Below are 22,418 nucleotides of genomic sequence, written 5' to 3'. Positions count from 1 at the left end.
ACAGTAAGTTAAAACATATGAATATCTTGAGGAAAACTAAAAAGTATTTAACAGTCATTTCTCATATGTTTTAAAGATATTAAACTAGAAATAAAAGAATCCTCTCTTAACCCAACCAAAAATATTTATTTTGTGTCAAGTTGCAATATTATACTTGATGACAAGGTATTAGATAAATCTTTTTTAAAATAAGAGAAAAGACATGAATAATAGCTATCACTACCGTTAATTGGAAAACCTGGTGGCGTAGTGGTTAAGTGCTACAGCTGCTATCCTAAAGGTCAGCAGTTCAAATCCATCAGGTGCTCCTCAGAAACTCAATGGGGCAGTTCTACTCTGTCCTATAGGGTCTCTATGAATTGACTCAACGGCAACAGGTTTGATTTGGGGTTTGGTATTGTTAATTAACATGTAAGTACTAATTCATGCAACAAGAGAAGGGAATTATACAAATCTTGTCTGAATAAATGAAGATAAAATAAATTATTTGCACATCATTTACCTTTTACCTAGAAAATCAACTGAAACATTAAGCAGAACTAAAATTAAAAAGGAGATGTGTAATTACAAATACATGTATAAAAATGGACAACTTTCCTAAAAGCCATGAATAAAAAGATAGAAATTACAAAAAAAAAAAACTATAGATGCCACAAAGCAATAAATCAAATAAGATTACACTTTAATAAAGTTGTTGATTTCTGGACAAGATGGCTCCATAAACTCATATTTGACACAAGCCTTGTCCTTCAGAGACATAGCAGTGATTCTTGAAATGTAAAATAGAATACTTGAGAGCTATAGCTAGTTCAAAAATAAGATAAACATCATCATAGATCAGAAACTAAAGAGAAATATGAAGCAGTAAGGCTGAAGCTAAGGGTCTGCTGGGCTTCTGGCCTGAGCAGGCAGACAATGCCAGAATTCAGCTCCTTGAAGATAAAGTGCACTAAAAGTGCTCCATGCAAGACAGAGGACAGGAACCAGACTCACTGCTTGAAGGCAAAAGACAAGGAAGGGATATCTTTAAATCCCCAGGGGAAATGATCGTCAATTTAGGATTACAACCAGCTAAACCACTATTCGAGAGTGAGGACCAATTAGAACACTTTCAGACATACATACAAAGATTCAGATAAAGTTTGTATCTCAAAAACCCTTAATAAAAGAACCACGAATGATGTTTCAGCAAAAAGCAAAGCAAATCCAGAGGGAAGGTATGAGATTTAAAAAACAAGAGCAAGCACAAAAATGGATAGATTTGTTGGTAATTTAGCTATTAGCTACAAAATAATAGCAATTGTAAGTTGTCTTGTATTTAAAATAAGGTAAAATGAAAACTCCCAACATCAGCTGTCCAATATGGTAGCCAGTAGCTAGTAGTAGTACATGTAGCTACTGAGTACTTGAAATGTGGTTAGTCTAAACTGAAATATGATGACATGTGAAATACATAATGGAGTTCAAAACTTAGTATGAAAAAAGAATGTAAAATAGCTCATTAATAATTGTTATATTGATTACGTGTTGAAATGATAATATTTTGGATGAATTAAGTGAAATATATTATTTAAATTGTTTTCACTTTTTTTTTTTTTTTTTTACTCTCTTTTAATTGGCTACTATGAAATTCACAATTACATGTGTGGCTATCAATAGCACTAACCTAGGCAATAATTTCAGGGTGATGGAATGGCAGGGTAGGGAGGAAACTGTTGTTCAATTGGTTGTCAAAGTGTGATAAGTTCTCTTGTCATGTCAGGAATGAGACAGACAGCCTGAATAGCTATAGACTTGTTTAAAAAGTTATACTTAAGTAGGAATGTTTCAAAAAAAAGAAATATCAGCCACAGCTTCCCACCCATCCGACAAAAGAAAAAAGGGAACATAAAAAACTGCCAATAAATCAAAGGAAGGAAATGCAAGGTGCAAAAAAGCAAAGAAAGGAATGATAAACTAAAAAAAAATAAGATGGTAGAAATACATCCCAATTTTCAGTAATCATAAAAATTACAACCTCAACTGCTAAATTCAACTTTCTTTGAAACACATATGCACATAAGAGAGACTTTTTCTACCCTAAAATAGAAAACATAATTTTTAAATTACACGAGATTTTATGAAAATTGAACATATATTAGGTTTTAAAGAAATTTTCAAGTGATTTCAAAGAATATCATATAAACCATGTTCTTTGTTCTTGAAGCAATTAAATTATAAAGTGTAGAGTTGCAAAGCTGATTGTTGTAATTGCAGTCAGTAAGTTGCAAACCTATAAAAAGTTCGATTGGCAAAAGTTGTGTGATAGATATATTTACAACAACGACAAAAAAAAAAAAAAGAGTAGTTGCTAAGGCTACTTAGGTACAACCAAAAACCTCACCAGGTTTGGTTCCTTGGTTTGGAGGTTTAGCGTTATTGTTTCAAGGGATATCTCAGTTAACTGGCTTAACAATGTGTTTAGTGCTTCTGTTCTACCTCCCAGTTTGTTACATTGTGTCTGGGTCTTAAAACCTTGCAAGTGCCCATCCAAGGCACAACAACTGGTCTCTAGTCAATGAAGCAACAGAGGAAGAAAGAGAGTCAGGAATATGGGGAGGCTATGGAATGTGGGTCTAATTGCCTCCATGAAAACCTGCCACCTTTGCCATGAGACCAGGAGAACTGGATGATGCCTGGCTGCCGTTACTCAACATTTTGATCAAGGATTCTGTAGAAGAATCCTCATCAAAAGAGGGAAAATGCAGAACAAAATTTCAAATTATCATGAACTCCAGACTTTCTAGATCCATGGAAGCTGGATGATCCCTGAAACTACTACCCTGAGATAATCTTTAAACATTAAACCAAAAATATCCCCTAAAGTTTTCTTAAAACCAAACAATAGTTTAGCTTAACTATTAAAAAATGTCTGCCTTGAGCATCATGCCCTTTTAAGAACTATTTTTATGGAATCAAAATGACAATAGCCACTCAAAAGATTCGATAGGAAACTGAGTGGGGAGTGAGTTTGTTAATGGGGATGAAATCATTAAGGTTGTGTGTCAGCTTGGCTGGGCCATGATTCTCAGTAGTTCGGAAGTTACGATGTAGTTTGGCAGTCGTATGATGATGTGATCACTTCCATGATGAGATTCGATATAATGTGATCATCTCCATGATGGCATCTGCTATGAGTAGCCAATCCATTGAAAGGGAGTTTCTTTAGGATGGTAGCCTGCATCAAATATAAGTGGACTTTCTGGCAAGGCTCCTAGGCTTTGGCTTGTTCTGGATCCTGCAGCTGGCTCCTGTTCATCTGACTTCAGGTTCTTAGGACTTGAGCAGCTTACCTGCTGTCTTGCCTGCTCATCTTGGGATTTGCTGATCTTTGCAGCCTGTGAGCAAGAGTCCTAATTTCTGATCTGCTGGTCTTGGGTTTGCCAGCCCCTGTGGCTACATGAATCAGGAGAGGCCTTTATCCTGACCCATGGACTTGGGAAGTTGCAGACTCTGCAATCACGTGAGCCATTCCCTTGATATAAATCTCTCTCTATATATGGTGAGACTATGTCTCACATACTTTGAACATGTTATCAGGAGGAATCTGTCCCTGGAGAAGGACATCATGCTTGATAAAGTAGAGGGTCACCAAAGAGGAAGACCCTCAACAAGATGGACTGACACACTGGCTGCAGCAATGGGCTCAAGCATAACAAGGATTTTGAGGATGGCACAGGACCAGGCAGTGTTTCATTCTGTTGTACATAGGGTTGCTATGAGTCAGAACCAACTCGATGGAACCTAACAACAACAACGTATATCTATTTATATGCTTTACTGGTTTTGCTTCTCTAGAGAACCCAGCCTAAGACATTTGGTACCAGGAGTGGTTCTAGAGAAACAAAATTGTAAGGATAAGTTTTCTAAATTAGTTCTCAAGTCTAGTTAGTCTTAAAAATGTTGATGACTCTGCTTCCATTAGTAAAGAGGGAACTGCTAATCTGTGGTGTGAGGTGGCAACAGAAATACAAAATATCACCCCCAATAGATCCAGTATTAGTGAAAGGCAAGGCTCTGGGTGATTCTATATATGATACCTTTCTACAATTTTGTCATAACGAGAAGTATAAGGAAGTTGGATGGTTGGTCCCACTTCCGCTAAGCAAAATGGTGAAATAAAGAGATGAGCTCAGAACTTCAGAGTCAAAACTCAAGCACCATATAAACAACCTCAAATTTTTCACTAGTGCCTTAAAAGAAAGCCTTATTTCTTGTAGTAAAAGAGCTGACTTTCCCAAAAACCAAACCCAGAGTCTTATCATAAGAGTGGCTGAATTACAACACCAACTAAATTCCCAACCTAGAGTAGTGTCTGAAGTTAAAGTGAGGGCATTGATTGGGAAGAAATGGGATCTGAAACTTGGGATGAGGACTTCATACCACCAAGAAAGCAATGCCGGGAGCAGAGCGTGTCCTTTGTACCTGACTTTCCTGCGCTGCGAAGCTCCTAGACCAGGGGAAGATTGATGACAATAACCTTCCTCCAGAGCTAACAGAGAGAGAAAGCCATCCCCTGGAGCTGGTGCCCTGAATTCGGACTTCTAGCCTACCAGACTGTGAGAGAATGAATCTCTGTTGTTAAAGCCATCTGCTTGTGGTATTTCTGTGATAGTATCACTAGATAACTAAGATAGGCGATCTTTGCAGCCTGTGAGCAAGAGCCCTAATTTCTGACCTGTCAATCTTAGGTTGGCAGCCCCTGTGGCTATGTAAATTAGGAGAGGCCTCTATCCGAACCCATGGACTTGGAACATTCCAGACTCTACAATCATGTGGGCCACTCTCTCTATATATAATTATATGCTTTATTGGTTTTGCTTCTCTGGAGAACCCAGTCTAAGACGGGGAGGAACAACTCAGGAAGGAGGATTAGAATGGTCGCACAACTCAAAGAATGTAATCAATATCACTGAGTTATACACATTGAAACTGTAGAACTCTTGTATGTTTTGCTGCGTATATTCTCAACAACAACAAAACAAATAAAAAGATTTGTAAAGAGATAGTTTTTTTTTTTTTGAATGACTTGTATGGGAATTTTAAAATGTGCTGCAAAATAACTTCTGGACTATAGAGGAAACAAAAATGGAAATGTTAAATATTCAGAACTGAAATAACAATAAAAGAGGTACATATTAAGACTAATGGGATGCAGTTATATTATTATAACTGTATCAAAAGGAATTGGTTGATGTCCAAACATTTCAGGAGGTAGCATATGGTCAAGGACTGAAGGAAGAAGTTGAAGTTGCACTGAAGGCACTGGGTGAGAAACAAGGCTCCAGGAATTGACGGAATATCAATTGAGATGTTTCGACAAACTGCAGTGAGGCTGGAAACGCTCACTTGTCTATGCCAAGAAATTTGGAAAACAGTTACCTGGCCAACTTACTGGAAGAGATCCATATACAAGCCCATTCCAAAGAATGGTGATCCAACGGAATGCAGAAATTATCGAACATTATTAATATCACACACAAGTAAAATTTTGCAAAGATAATAAAAAAAATGGTTGCAGCAGTACACTTGAAAAGGAACTGCCAGAAATTTAAGCCAGATTCAGAAGAGGACATGGGATAAAGGATATCATTGCTGATGTCAGGTGGATCTTGGCTGAAAGGAGAGAATACCAGAAAGATGTTTTCCTGTGTTTTATTGACTATGCAAAGGCATTTGACTGTAGATCATAATACATTATGGGTAACATTGTAGAGAATGGAAATTCCAGAATTGTGCTCATGGAGAAACTGTACCTAGACCAAGAGGCAGTCATTCAAATAGAAAAAGGGGATACCGTGTGGTTTAAAATCAGGAAAGGTGTGGATCAGGGTTGAAGCCTTTCACTATACTTATTCAATCTGTGTGCTGAGCAAATAATCCCAAGAAGCTCAACTGTTTGGTGAATGTGACATCAGGATTGAAGGAAGACTTATTAACAACCTCTGATATGCAGATGACACAACCTGGTTTGCTGATAGAGAAGAGAACTTGAAGCACTTACTGAAGAAGATCAAAGGCTACAGCTTTCAGTATGGATTACATCTCAACATTAAAAAAAAAAAAAAATCCTCACGACTGGACCATAAGCAACATCATAATATGCAGAAAAGATATTGAAGTTGTCAAGGATTTCATTTTACTTGGATCCACAATCAACACCCATAGAAGCAGCGGCCAAGAAATCAAACGACGTACTTTATTGGGAAGATCTAATGCAAAAGACCTCTTTAAAGTGTTGAAACAAAGCTGTCACTTTGAGGACTGAGGTGCACCTGACCCAAACCATGGTATTTTCAATCACCTCACATGCATGTGAAAGCTGGACTACTTTTTTAATCTCAAAGCCTGTATTATTAAACATGATATAAAAACCTATGAAATACCACAATTAATGGTACAATTTGGGAAACATTAACAACGAAATCAGGAATGTCCACCATCATAATAGCTTATATTAAATTGAACATTATACAGGAGTTTCTGGCCAATAGAATAAGACAGAAGAATAAAACAAGTAATACTGGAAAAGAAGATTTTAAAACTGTCCTTATCCCCACATGATATGATTTTCTACATCGAGAACCAACCTAAGAATTCTACAAACTGTTATAACTAATAAGAGGAGTTAGTAGCATGTAACTCAACATTTAAAAATTAATAATTTACATCTCCACTGGCAATTACCAATTAGAGATTATAATATAAAAATAAGTTCCATTCATAATAACAATGAAAACTAAAGGATGTATGTACAAATATATCAAAAATTGGCCAAGATACATTAATTGAAAAATTACAAAACATAAATAAAAAACAAAAATGAGACCTGAAGAAATGGAGAGCCATATGGACTTACAGATTAAAAAAAAATTTCAGGATCATTAAGATGCTAATTCTTCTTCAATAAACCTATAAATTCAATACAATTCCAATCAAAATCCTAACATAAGTTTTGAACTTTATAAGCAGATCTAAAATGCATATAAAGAGTATAGGATTACATGTAAATAAATACAAAACTATAGCATTAAAATAAAATAATATTGCCTCAGGTATGACACAGTACACACATACACACACACACATTCTGTTTAGAGCCAAAAGTAGACCTATACATACAAACAAAAGAAAAAAGAAAAACTTGCTATATGACAGAAGAGGAAGTATACATTAATCATTTAATAAAGGGTGACATCATTTGGAAAATAAATACTACCTTATTCCTCACGCAAAAGGCAATTCCAGATGAATTGTGATCTAAATGTAAAGAGAAAATTTTAAAACTTTTAGAGAGCAACATAGGAAATCTTTATGACTTTATAAAGAACACAAATTTAAAATATGACCCCAATAAAAGTTAAAATTTGGTATTTTTGATGCATAAAACTAACAAATGATTAAATTAGCATTTAATAAGAGTTTACAAGTCAATTTAAGGCAAAAAAGTAGAAAAATGGGTAAAACATACGAGGAGGGAATACATAGAAGAGAAAAAATTAATGGTCAGTAAACAGAAATGTTCCATCTTTCCAATAATCAGAGAATTATAAATTAAAACAATGGTGAGAAACTATTTCACATTTGCCAGATTGCAAAAGTTTGGGAAAAAAAAAGCATTGGCAGGGATGAGAAAGTGATGGGAACTCTTGTATACTGCTAGAGAACAATTTGAAAATAATCAATAAAGTTAAAAACATAGGTCTTCAGGCCAAAAATTGCACTTCTAGATATGTATCCTAAGACAACTCAGACAACCCATGTGTACATGGAGAAATATATACAAAAATATTAATTACAACAATGCTGTAATAGCAAAAAATTGGAAACTACCTAAATTTCTGTCAACCAGATTAATGGAAAAATAAATTATATGTTCCTTGAATGAATTCCTATTATTCAGCAGTTAAAATAAACTGGAGCTATGTATAATCAACATTAGTAATTCTCAGAAACATAACGTTGATTACCAAAACAGCAATTTGCAGAATGATTCATACAAAATAATATTTACATAAAATTTTGGAACATGCAAAGCAATACATACATTCATACGTTATAACAGAATAAAAAGATGCTTGTTGTTGCTAGGTGCCGTCAAGTCAGTTCCAACTCATAGCGACCTTATGTACCACAGAATGAAACACTGCCTGGTCCTGCGCCATGCTCACAATCCTTGTTATGCTTGAGCCCATTGTCGCAGCCACTGTGTCAATCCATCTCATTGAGGGTCTTCCTCTTTTTCCCTGACACTCTACTTTACCAAGCATGATGGCCTACTCCAGGGACTGATCCTTCCTGATTTGTCCAAAGTATGTAAAATGCAGTCTTGCTAGCCTTGCTTCTAAGGAGCATTATGGTTATACTTCCTCCAAGACAGATTTGTTTGTCCTTTTGGCAGTCCAACACCACAATTCGAAGGTGTCAATTCTTCTTCAGTCTGCCTTATCCATTGTCCCGCTTTCGCATGCATATGATGCAATTGAAAATACCATGGCTTGGGTCAGGCGCACTTTAGTTTTTAAGGTGACATCTTTGCTTTTCAACACTTTAAACAGGTCTTTTGCAGCAGATTTGCCCAGTGCAATTCATCTTTTGATTTCTTGACTGCTGCTTCCATGGGCGTTGATTGTGGATCCAAGTAAGATGAAATCCTTAACAACTTCAAAAAAAAAAAAAAAAGATGCTTAGAAATTATAAATACAAAATTCAAGAGAATCTTCCTATTGGGAGGGAGAAAATGAAACCAGGGAAGATTACAATGGAGGCTCTAGCTGCATTAGAAATGTTTTAGTATTTTTTAAAAACTGAAGTACACATAATAAAAAGTTAGAGTTGACAGAAAGAAAGACCAGAGTTGCTGGCATGACAGAGACTGGAGAAACACTGAGAGTATGGCCCCCAGACACCCTTTCAGGTCAGTAATGAAGTCATTCCTGAGGTTCACGCTTCAGCCAAAGATTGGACAGACCCATAAAACAAAACGAGACTAAAGGGGCACACCAGCCCAGAGGCAAGGACTAGAAGGCAGGAGGGAACAGGAAAGCTGGCAACAGGGTATCCAAGGTTGAGGAGGGACAGTGTTAACATGTCATGGGGTTGTTAACCAATGTCATAAAACAATATGTGTACTAACCGTTTCATGAAAAACTAGTTTGTTCTGTAAACCTTCATCTAAAGTACAATTAAAAAAAAGTTAGAGTTGATAAGGCTGAGTGATATATAAATGAATGTCTGCAAAATATTCTCTATTGCCGTGAGGATGCCTGCGGCGCTGACAGCTTGGAGCCAAACAGGAAGGGTATGCAAATTCAACTGGCTGTCATTTAAATAGCTATGAAAGTGTGGCCAGGCAATACAGGTTTCCTCTCTATCCAAAAGTAGTGCATTCCCATGAAACCTTTCATAAGCTGAAATGGAGTAAATTGAAGAAGCAATTACCATTAATTTATATGGGAATAATTTTTGAGTGTACCCAGACCCAAAAAATAACCTACCAAACCATACCAAATAACATATAAAATCCTTATGAGTTCTCTCAGGTTTTTCTGATGCCTCAGAACACATCTGAAAACCCTGGTGGTGTAGTGGTTAAGAGCTACGGCTGCCAGCCAAAAGGTCGACAGTTCGAATCTACCAGGCACTCCTTGGAAACCCTATGGGGCAGTTCTACTCCATCCTATAGGGTTGCTATGAATTGGAATCGACTCAACGGCAGCAAGTTTAGGACACATCTTGCTAATGGATGCACAAAATAAATCAAGATAAAGCACAGATGCTCACAGACACAGTTCAAAGCTATGGAGACTTGATGCTGAGATGCTGAAGGTAGTTCCCAGGAAAGGAGCTTCACAACACCACTCTCTCTGCTCAGGTGCTTGCTGCCTCTTTAGCTGCTCGCTGCAAAACAAACACTGAACAGTATTTCAGCTTTTTGCCTTTCTTCATAAAGGCTAAAATCCTCTTCAGATTTCTTTGGGTTAATGAAACCAGGTACTAACACATGTCTCTCATAAAAGTAAAGTGACCTAATATGAACTTTCGAAAAACAGGAGGTACCTGTATTGAAAGGACCTGAAATGACTCTGGAGTGGAAATCAGGCTGGAATTAGATTTACTGGGTCTAAATATGTTGTGAAGCAAACTGTGTAGGAGGCTGCAGACTTTAAACCAGACAGAAAAATTAAGTTATACTTCATCCTAAACTGGAACCCTGGTAGTGCAGTGGTTGGAATCCACCAGCCCCTCCATGGTAGAAAGATCTGGCAGTCTGCTTCTGTAAAGATTACAGCCTTGGAAACCCTATGTGAGAAAACAAATCAAACTATGACATTAATACATTTGTGTTACCTTCAAGAATAGGTTTTATCCCACTTCTCGAAATATATCCTAGAGAAATAAGAGCTGTCACATGAACAGATGTACGCAAATCCACATTCACTGAAGCATAATTCACAATAGCAAAAGTATGGAAACAATCTAAGTGTCCATCAACAGATGAATGGATAAATAAATTATGGTACATACACACAATGGAATACTATGCAACAATAAAGAACAATGATGAATTTGTGAAACATCTTACAACATAGATGAATCCAGAGGGCATTCAGCTGAGTGAAATAAGTCAATCACAAAAGGACAAATATTGTAATTGAGACCATTAATATAAAAACTCAAGGAAAGGTTTAACCTGTTCCCATTGAGTGAATTCCAACTCATAGTGACCCTATAAGGCAGAGTAGAACTGTCTCATAGGGTTTTCAAAGAGTAGCTGGTAGACTTGAACTGCCAACCTTTTGGTTAGCAGCCAAGCTCTTAACCACTATTCCACCATGGCTTATGGCTCAGAAGAAAAACTATCTTTGATAGTTATGAGAGGGGGAATGGATAGGGAGGGGAAACCACTAAATAGTAGACAAGTGTTAACTTTGGTGAAGGGAAAGACAACACACAATATAGGGGAATTCAGCACAACTTGACCAAGGCAAAATCACAGAAGCTTCCTAGATACATCCAAACACCTTGAGGACCAAGTTACCGGGACTGAGGGTTGGAGACCATGGTCTTGGGGTACATCTGGGTCAATTAGCATAACATAGTTCTTAAGGAAAATGTTCTACATCCTACTTTGGTGAGTAGCATCTGGGGGGTCTTAAAAGCTTGCACATGGCCATCTAAGATACATCTATTGTTCCCTTCTCATCTGGAGCAAAGGAAAATGAAGAAAACCAAAGACATAAGGAAAATATTAGTCCAAAGGACTAGTGGACCACCCGAACTATGGCTTCCACCACCACCAGCTTGAGCCCAGAAAAACTAGATGGTGCCCAGCTACCAACACTGATGGCTGTGACAGGGATGACAATAGAGGGTCCCACATAGAGTGGGAAAAAAATGTAGAACAAAATTCAAATTCACAAAAAGAGACCAGACTTACTGGAAATGTATCCTAGAGAAATATATTTTCTCCAGAGACTGGAGGAACCCCCAAGGCTATGGCCCCAGACACCCTTTTAACTCAGAGCTGAAGTTACTCCTGAAGTCCACATTTCAGCCAAAGGTTAGACAGGCCTATAAAACAAACACACGTGAGGAACATGCTTCTTAGTTCAATCAAGTATAGGAGACCAAACGGGTAACATCTGCCTAAAAACAGACAAGAAGGCAGGAAGGGACAGGAAAACTGGACGAATGGACATAGGGAAGCCTGGGTGGAAAGGGAGAGAGTGATGGCACACTTGGGGATCACAACCAATATCACAAAACAATTTGTGTGTGAATTTTTGAATGAGAAACCAATTTGTGCTATAAACAATATAATTAAAAAAAAATAGGTTTAGTAATCATTGGAACAATCTGTACATATTTAGTATTTAAAGTGACATAAGGTTTAAGAGTTTTGGGCATATGAGAAAATCTAATGGATTAGAGTTGTGACTCCATTTTACAACATGTAATTGAGCAATTGATTTTATAGCTTTAAGTTCAAAGGTATAACACCTTAGCTAAGTTTTTTAAAAAGCACTGGAGTTTTTTTAAAGATTTGCCATATTTATCAGTTTGTTATATCAGATTTAATAGAGTTGTTCAAGTACTTGAGAAGCCAAGTACTTGTTAGAGGCATTTGAAGCGTTGAAAAGAAAATCAACTATGCTAAACTTATAAATACAATTTTAATGACTGAAGGAATTTAATTAACTTAGTTGTAAATGGAACCAATTGTTTAAAGAAAAATGCCCTATTCATCTTGCATTAATTAAACTTTAATCAAAGGAATATTTTAAAGTTTTGTTTGTATTTTACTAAGTTTATGAATAGGATAATATTGTTTGTAACTTGAACTTAAAAGATTAAGGAAAATCTAGGTTTTTCAATATGTAATTTTAATAAGTCAAATATTAACATTAACACCCTGCAAATAATCTTTTTCTATGTACAAAAGCTGCCCTAAGGAACAGTCAAAAACTCCACATATTTTATATGTATGCTCACAATAATAATCATAAAATCCCTCTCAAATTTTTTAAATAAAGAGAATGTTTAGGTTATCTATAAATAAAACTACAAGACTTATTAGAACATTAAAGAAATCTTAAATATCAAGAGAAATATACTATCCTAGATGAGAAACTCAATATTAAAAATACATCAGTTCTTCTGAAAATAATATAATACACTTCCAATAAAAATCTTTAGATGTTTTTAACAACAAAGTTATTCTAAAATACATCTCGAAAAACATAGAATCACGAATTATCAATAATGTTTGAATAAGAATGTAATAATGTGTGATTTGCTCTGCCAAATATTAACAAGAATTATAAAGCTCCAATAATTTAAAAGAATATGATTCTAGTGCAATAACAAGCAAATCAATAGATCCTGAAAAAAGTTAAAGAAATTTGTGCCTGAAAGTATCTGTATTTGAAAATTTAGAAAACAATAAAAGTAGTATTTGAGGAATGTCTCTTCCCTACTCTTAATGTTTTCTTCAGATAGAAGAAGCTGCACTGCTATAACCTCTCTGGCCTGTATCCACCCCTTTATTCACTCCCCTTCTAAAAAAATGATATAACTGTTGGTACGTTTGGGAAGATATTGGACGTGCTCAGTCTAACTCTGTTCTTCCATCTGGGAGTGAAATTCCCACAAAGAACAGACATTCTCCTCTGTTTTCAGCAACAGGCTCTCCCCACGCTTTAGTAAGACTACTCTGATCTAGTATTTCCATTCACTGGTGGGTTCATCTGCCTGACTCAAGGTCCAGTTAGCAGTTGCATTTGGCTGTCATACTAAACTGCATCCTCCAACTTAACATTTATCAGTAATAAAGACTGGCCTCCATCATCTCAATTTCTTCAGAACTCATGTGAAAGGAGAAATGTCTTTCAGAAAATCCTATATTAGGTGCATAAGCCAAAAACATTTACAGCAGAAAGACCATTCTCTGTGGGGAACTTTATTCCAACAAGAAAGACAAAACCAATCTAAGTATGTTTGATTGTTTTCCCCAAACTGACTAAATAGAAAAAGTCACTCAATCTCTTCAGAACAGTAGCGAGGAAAGAGATGGAGAAAAATAAGAAGTATCACATTCCCCTGGAGGAAGAACATCTGGAATGGGGAAACAACCATTTCTCCATCAAGCAACATTTCATCTCGATAGGAAGAGGATGGATTAATCACTAAAATCATGCTGAGAAAACTGATTAACCACTTAAAAAACAAACTTCAATTCCTACCTCACTTCACACACTCAAATAAGTTACCTATGGAACAAAGGGTTAAATGGGAGAGTGTTATGCCATAAATTAATGAATATATAGGTAAATATTTTTCCATCCTGGGGGCTGAGAAGGAGTTTCTAAGCATTAAGGCAAAAGAAAATACATTTTAAAAAATTAATAATTAATACATAAAATTGTAAAATTTCTTTATGTGAAGAAATATCATTTATAAAATGAAATATTAAGTTGCTGGGTGCCATGAGCACCAAGTAGGCACAAAAACTAAAGAAGGAGGGGATCAGGAGGAAGATTCAGGGAATAAGAGGTAGGGAGCTTTTTATGCCACAGGAAAACATTAAAAGTCATGAAGAAGACAGAAAAATTATAGTACTACTGTCCTAATTCACTTCCAGTACTGGTGGAGTGAAGTGATTGGTAAACCTGTTCCTTGATGGCAATCATAAAATACGAACAAATTATTTAAAAAAAAAAAAAAGATGGCGTCAGCATGGTGCTATAGACAGAAGCACCATGTGGTCCCTCTGCAGCAAAGATCAAAAAAACTAAGTAAAACAGATACGAAAGTCAATCCTAGAACTGTATGTGTCAAATGAAGGGATAAAGAACTCAATCAAAAACCGAATGGAATGAGAAACGGACAGAAAACAGAGAATGAGGAGTGCTACAGAGTGGAAGCACCCTACCAGCTAATGTGGCATAGATTCATCATTTTGGACTACAGCCACCAAGGACGGTGTTCAGGGAGTATGCGAAGACAACTTCACAGAGCTCCCAACAGGACACAGAGCACCCACTCCGCCCATCACATCCTCTCCCTTCTCTCCTCCGTATCTGCACCACACACTGAATGCCGCACCCCTGAGCAGCACTGGCATGGACCGCCAAACCCCTGGAACGCACCCTGCACTGCTCCCCAGCCCCACCCTGCCAGCCCCAGTTTGTGTCACAAACAACCCCACCCCACTGGACCTGCCCTTCTTCACCAAAGCTGAGTGACCAGTCCTGCCAACCTGGACAAGGTGGAGAGAAATGTCACGTCCACAGATGAGCATGCAACAAAGCAGGATCGGCCTGCCTACCCAGACAAAACCAAAAACAACCAAAAAAAGCAGGACGAAACCAACAAATCTACAATCAATAAACAAAGAAAATAATAATTCCTGAATGTCCGAGAGACAGCAGAAAATACCAAACCTTATTTTTTTAAAAAAGGACAGGGCGGAGCCAACATGGTGCCATAGACAGAAGCACCACGACATCCCTCCACAGGAAAGACCTGAAAAACTAAGTAAAACAGAGACAAACGTCAATCCTGGAACCCTAAGCATCAAATGAAGAAATAAAGAACTCAGCCAAGCACCGAATGGAATAAGAAACTGACAGAGAACAGACAGTGAGGAGAGATACGTGCAGAAAAAAATAGAGGTCACCTATTAACTAACACAGCACAGATTAGCCAATTTGGACTCTTGTCGGAGATCCGCACACAGGGAGTATGGGAAAGCAGCTTCACGGAGCTCCCAGCAGGAGACAGAACACCCGGTTTCTGTCTATAAGCTTTCCCACTCCCCATCCTTCTCCCCCCTACTCAGTCTCTGCCACTTCCTAGCTGGCTGCAGTCACTGGGCCAGCTGGGAACTGCAGGCTCCGCGCTGTTTGGATTTGCCCCGTCCACATTGGATATCGGTGGACAGGGAGTAAGGGAGAGCAGCTTCACGGAGTTCCCAGCAGGACACAGAGCACCCAGTAACCAGCGATACACATTTTCCCACCCCACACTCTTCTTCCCCCCACTCGGCCTCCGCCACTTCCCGCCAGCCACCGTCTCTTGGTCAGAAGGCACGGGCTCTGGCTCTGTGACACTTGGATTCGCCTAGCCCACACTAGCCGGCTCCCTCAGTGCCATTCCTTTGTTGCCTATGTTGCTTTTTTTCCACTTCCTTTGGTTTCTTCCCTGCCTCTTACCATCTCTTGAACACCTGGCTCCGTGTGCCATCTTGGCTTCTTTTTGAAAGGCTGTGAAGCACTGCTTCCCTAGGGAACTGCTTCCCTGGTCTTTGTTGCCAGGCTGGTGGGATCCGGGGACCTTTTTTTGTGTTTTGTTTTGCTTTGATTTATTTGTTTTCTTCTTTTCATGGCTTAGGAGGCTGTTCTAGTCAGTCTGTATTGTGCAGCTTGGGAGCCACTCCCCTGGTCTGCCCAGCTGCATCGGTGGGATCCCTGGAGGCATTTCTTTTTTCTTTTCCCTTTTTTCATTTCTCAGTTTTTCATCTCTCTATACTTACCTTCTTTTCCTGTCTCCTTAATACCTGCTACTGTGTGACATCTCTGCCCCTTCTAGCCAGGCTGTACTGCACAGCCTGGGAGCCACTTCCCCAGTCTTTGCAGCCCCACCAGTGGAATCCCCAGGGGATTTTCTTTTCTTTTTCTAAGTCTTATTTATTATTTTTTTCTCTTTATGTTTTTCCTTTTTGTTTTTCTCCATTTCTCGATTTCTCATCTCTCCACTCCAATGGCATGCTCCCTTAGCGCTCTTTTCTTCTTTTTTGTTTGTATGTTTGTTTGTTTGGCTCCTATTTCTCACTCCTCTCTCTCACTTTCCCATACCCATCTTAACTCCATACATCAGAACCTACCCCTTCCTTCCTGCCAACCTGCACGGTGCACTGAACATCACACCCCCAAGCAGTACAGGCATGGCCTACGGCAACCTGCCCTGCACTGATGCCCGGCCTGCCCTATCAGCCCTAGTGTCTACCACAAAAACCCATCCAAGCCCCTCACTTTCAGCTGGACCTGTCCTGATGCACCACAGCTGAGTGATTGGCCCTGCCCATTGGACAAGGAGGTGAAAAGCATAGTGCCCACAGATGGGCAAACAACAAAGACACAGGCTGCCTGCTCAGACATAACCAAATAAACAAAAAAGCAGGTTGAAACAAGTCTACAGTCAATAAACAAAGAAAATAACTACTGAATGTTCCAAAGACAGCAGACAATACCAAAACATATAAGAACAGGACAAGATGGATCCAGTAGGCAACCAAAATAAAACACCAGATGATTTTCCAGTAGAAGAAAAAGCACTAGAACTACCTGATAGGGAATTCAAATCTCTAATATTCAGAGCTATCCAAGACTTGAAGCAAAAAGCAGACAAAAATGAGGGAAAAAATACACAAATTCATGGAAAACACAGACAAAAATGGAAGAATTCATTCAGAGCTATCCTAGTTGAAGGAAACAGCAGACAAAAATGAGGGAAAAAATACACAAATTCATGGAAAACACAGACAAAAATGGAAGAATTCATTCAGAGCTATCCTAGTTGAAGGAAACAGCAGACAAAAATGAGGAAAAAATAGACTGAATCACAGAAAAGGCAGACAAATTCATGGAAAATAAAGACAAAAAAAATGGAAGAATTCACGAAAATAATACAGGAACAAAATGCCCAAACAAATTCACAACTACAAATCATACAAAAACAACAATTAGAAATCCAAAAGATAAACAACAAGATTTCAGAAATGAACAGTGTAATAGAGCGGCTGAGGGGCAGGTTTGAAACCATGGAAGACAGGATCAGCAAAACTGAAGGCAAGCTTGGATACAATGCTGTTGGAGGAAAAATCGAAAAAAGAACAAAGAAAAATGAAGAAACCCTAAGAATTATGTGGGATATAAATAAAAAGCAAAAATTTGCAAGCGATTAGAGTACCAGAACAGGGGGAAAAAATGGAAAACACAGAGATCACTGGAGATTTGCTAACAGAAAACTTCCCTAATGTCATGAAAGATGAAAAGCTATCTAAGAAGCTCAACGAACCCCATATAGGATAGACCCTAAAAGAAAATCACCAAGGCATATCATAATCACACTTGCTAAAACCAAAGACAAAGAAAGAATCCTGAGAGCCGCTCAAGAAAAATGAAAACTCACAGAGGAGAAACAATAGAACTAAGCTCCGAATATTCAGCAGAAACCATGCAAGCAAGAAGGCAATGGGATGACATATATAAAACCTTGGGAGAAAAAAAATTGCCAAGCAAGAATAATACATCTTGAAAAACTCTCCTTCAAATATGATGGTGAAATTAGGACATTTCCAAATAAACAGAAATTCAGGGAATATGTAAAAACCAAACCAAAATTACAACAATTATTAAAGGAAATCCTCTGGTTTGAGAACAAACAACATGAGATCACAGCCTGAATCCAGGACGCAAGATTGTACCAGCCAGATACCAACCTAGGAAATGAATCCTCAAGGACTATTCAAAGCCAAAAGAATTATAATAGGGAACCAGAGAGGTTAATTTGTAAATGACAACAATCCAAGAGCAATAAAAGAGGGAATAAATGATGTAGATATAGAACTTGCAAATGGAGAGAAAGGCAAGACAACACCAAGTAATAAAAGATTGATTCAAACCTACAAAGATAAGGGTACATGTCAACATAACCACAAAGAAAGTTGGCAAACCTACTCATCAAAATAAAGAACAAAAACATAAAGTCTCAGTAAGAATAAAATCTACAAAAACAAAAGAAATCCACAAACAAAAGGGATTCAGCACAGGAGAGTAAGAGAAACAACGCATCATATAAAAAATAATAATAATACACCACAATCAAGTGGAATTCAGACCAGGTACACAAGGATGGCTCAACACTAGAAAATAAATCAGCATAATCTACCACATAAATAAAACCAACAAACCAAAAAAGAATCATGTGATCATCTCAATCAACACAGAAAAGGCATTCGACAAAGTCCAACATCCATTCCTGATAAAAACTCTCAATAAAATAGGAATAGAAAGGAAATTCCTCAACATAATAAAGGGCATCTATACAAAACTAACAGCCAGCATCATTCTTAATGGAGAGAGGCTGAAAACATTCCCTCTGAGAACAGGAACAAAACAAGGATGCCCTTTATCACTGCTCCTATTTAACACTGTGCTGGAAGTCCTAGCTTGGTAAGGAAGAAGTAAAACTATCCATATTTGTGGATGATAAGATCATATACATACAGAACCCAAAAGACTCCAAGAGAAAACTGCTGAAACTAATAGAAAGATTCAGCAGAGGAGCAAGATACAAGATAAACATATAAAAATCAGTTGGATTCCCATATACGAAAAGGAGAATTACAAAAAGGAAATCAGGAAAGCAATACCATTTATAATAGCCCCTAAAAAAAAAAAAACTTAGGAACAAATCTGACTGGGAATGTAAAAGACCTATACAAAGAAAACTACAAAACACTACTGCAAGAAACCAAAAGAAAACAAGCAAACAAAAAAATTAACCCATTGTCGAGTCGATTCTGACTCATAGTGACCCTAAAGGATGGAGTAGAACAACCCCATAGGGTTTCCAAAGAGTGCCTGGTGGGTTAGAACTGCTGACCTTTTGATTAGCAGCCGAACTCTTAACCACTATGCCACCAGGGTTTCAGAAACCAAAAGAGACTTACATAAATGGAAAAATATACCATGCTCATGGATAGGTAAACTCAACATTGTGAAAAAGTCAATTTTACCCAAAGCAACCAAAAATACAATGCAATCACAATCCAAATACCAACAGCATTCTTTAAAGAGATAGACTAATCATTAACTTTATATGGAAAGGAGAGCAGTTCCAGATAAGTAAAGCACTACTGAAGAAGAATAAAGTAGGAGGCCTTGCACTACCCAACGTCAGAACCTACTATACAGCTATGGCAGTCAAAACAGCCTGGTAGTAGTACAACAGACACATTGACCAATGGAACAGAATTGAGAACCCAGATATAAATTCATCCATCTACAGTCACCTGATCTTTGACAAAGGCCCAAAGTCTATTAAATGGGGGAAAAGACAGTCTTTTTAACAAATGGTGCTGGCAAAACTAGATGTCCATACTCAAAAAAATGAAACACAATTCGTACTTCACACCACACACAAAAACCAACTCAAAATGGATCACAGACCTAAATATAAAACTGAAAACTATACAGATCATAGAATAAAAAATAGAGTCACTACCAGTGGCCCTGATAACCAAAAAACCAAATCCGTTGCTGTCAAGTCAATTCAGACTCATAGCGACCCTAAAGGACAGGGTAGAACTGCCCCATAGGGTTTTCAAGGAGCACCTGGCGAATTCGAATTGCCGACCTTCTGGTTAGCAGCCATAGCTCTTAGCCACTATGCCACCAGAGTTTCTGAATACATGGCATAAATAGGATACAAACCACAACTAACAACACACAAACAATAGAAAATAAGCTGGATAACTGGGATCTTTGAAAAATAAATACTTATGCTCATCAATACCAAAAACCAAACCCGCTGCCATCAAGTTGGAATGAATGAGATGAATGCTCATCAATAGAATTCGTCAAAAGAGTAAAAAGAGAGCCTACAAACTTGGGGGAAAAATTGGGGCTATGACATATCCAACAAAGGTCTACTCTCTAAAATCTATAGGAAAATCCAACACCTTTGCAACAAAAAGACAAATAATCCAATTAAAAAATGGGCAAAGGACAGGAACAGATACTTCACCAAAGAAGACATTCAGGTAGCTAACAAGAAACATGAGAAAATGCTCCCAATCACTAGCCATTAGAGAAATGTAAAACAAAACTACAACGAGATACCATCTCATCCCAACATTACTGGAATGAATCTAAAAAACAGAAAACGTTGGAGGGACAGAGGGAAGATTGGAACTCTTATGCACTGCTGGTGGCAATGCAAAATATTACAACCATTTTGGAAAACAATATGGCACTTCCTTAAAAAGCTAGAAATAGAAATACCATACAATCCAGCAATTCCATTCCTAGGAATATATCCTAGAGAAATAAAAGCCATCACACGAATAGACATAGGCACTCCCGTGTTTGTTGTAGCATTAGTCACAATAGCAAAAAGATGGAAACAACCTAAATGCCCATCAACAGATGATGGATAAACAAACTATGGTACATACACACAATGGAAATATTATGCCATGATACAGAACAATGATGAATCTGTAAAACTTCTCACATCACAGATGAATCTAGAGGTCATATGCTGAGTGAAATAAGTCAATCACAAAAGGACAGATACTGTATGAGACCACTGTTATAAAAACTCATGAAAAGGTTTACACACAGAAAAAAAAAAAACAATGCTTGATGGTTATGAGAGAGGGGAGCGGTGAAGAGGGAAAAACACCAACTAGACAGTAGGTAAGTGGTACCTTTGGTGAAGGGTAAGACCTTACACAATACTGGGGAAGGCAGCACAACTTCACCAAGGCAGAGTCATGGAAGCTTTATAGACACATCCAAATGTCTTGAAGAACCAAGCTACTGCATTGAGGGCTGGGGACCACGGTAATGGGAACATCTAGCTCAACTGGCATAACAGTTTATAAAGAAAGTGTTCTACATCTTACTTTGGGGAGTAATGTCTGGGGTCTTAAAAGCTTGTGAGCAGCCATCTAAGATACTTCACTGGTGCCACCCCATCTGGAGCAAGGGAGAATGAAGAAAACCAAAGACACAAGGGAAAGTCTAATCCAAAATATTAATGGACCACAACTACCACCTTCTTCACCAGACTGAGTCCAGCATAACTAGATGGTGCTTTTCCTCCCAATGGCTTACAGTGGTGGGACCCAATCATAGGTGGAGGAAAGTACCACCATGTTTCACAGGAGACTCCTTTCTGGAAGGCAGCTGAGTGAGGGGAGAGAGAGGTCCCAGGGGTGAGAGGCTGCATTCACTTCTCTCCAGGAAGAACAGTCTTAAATACATGCCCAGTGCTTACACTGGATTTTTAACCTCTGTTAAGATGATTTTATGGATATCAGTATATAAATGTTAAGTGCAGAAATATGAGTACAGGTGATACTTTACAGGAAAAGAAAATGAACTAATCTGTTTAGACATCAACGTATGAGTGATGAGTCAGCTACCATCACTGACTGCTCTGACAGGGATCACAACAGGGGGTCTCAGACATAGCTAGAGAAAAATGTAGAACAAAATTCAAACTCACAAAAAAAGACCAGACTTACTGGTCTGACAGAAACTGGAGAAACCTCAAGAGCATAGCCCCCAGATACTCTTTTAACTAAGTACTGAAGTCACTCCCGAGGTTCCCCCTTCAGCCAAAGATTAGACAGGTCCGTAAATGAAACAATAATACACGTTGCTCCACCATGTATACCAGACTAAATGGCCACACCAACCCAGGGGCAAGGACAAGAGGGCAGAAGGGATCAGGAAAGCTGGACGAATAGAAATGGGGAACCCAAGGTCAACAACAAGAGAGTGTTGACATGTTGCAGGGTTGGCAACCCATGTTGCAAAACAATATGTGTATTAATTGTTTAATGGGAAACTAATTTACTCTGTAAAACTTCATCTAAAGCACAATTAAAAAAAAGTATAGCACACACACACACAAAAACAACCATTTAAAGAGGCTGGTATACAGAAGTCATAGAAGAGCCTACTCTTGAGAGATTGCAACTGATATGGGTAAGAATTGCAAAGTTACGGCTTTTTTTTTTTTTTTTTTTTACCTCAGAGAACTCCCCAACCCTCATAGCTATGAAAGCAAAAAAAAAAAAA

General features: G+C 37.9%; 1 long non-coding RNA gene across 1 annotated transcript in view; it reads right to left on the bottom strand.

Moving 5' to 3' along the window:
- The window catches only part of LOC126065746 (uncharacterized), a 152,045-nt gene that overhangs the window by 22,586 nt on the left and 107,041 nt on the right, over nt 1-22,418 (bottom strand). The window contains exons 5-7 of the long non-coding RNA XR_007514921.1: nt 9,823-9,939; nt 8,087-8,701; nt 7,259-7,299 (exon numbers count right to left, since the gene is read on the bottom strand). This is a non-coding gene — a long non-coding RNA (uncharacterized LOC126065746). The remainder of the gene's footprint in view (nt 1-7,258; nt 7,300-8,086; nt 8,702-9,822; nt 9,940-22,418) is intronic.

The sequence above is a fragment of the Elephas maximus genome, chromosome 22 (genome assembly GCF_024166365.1).
Source record: "Elephas maximus indicus isolate mEleMax1 chromosome 22, mEleMax1 primary haplotype, whole genome shotgun sequence".
In the NCBI taxonomy this organism is placed as follows: Eukaryota; Metazoa; Chordata; class Mammalia; order Proboscidea; family Elephantidae; genus Elephas; species Elephas maximus.
This window is presented reverse-complemented; position numbering and strand designations above follow the sequence as displayed.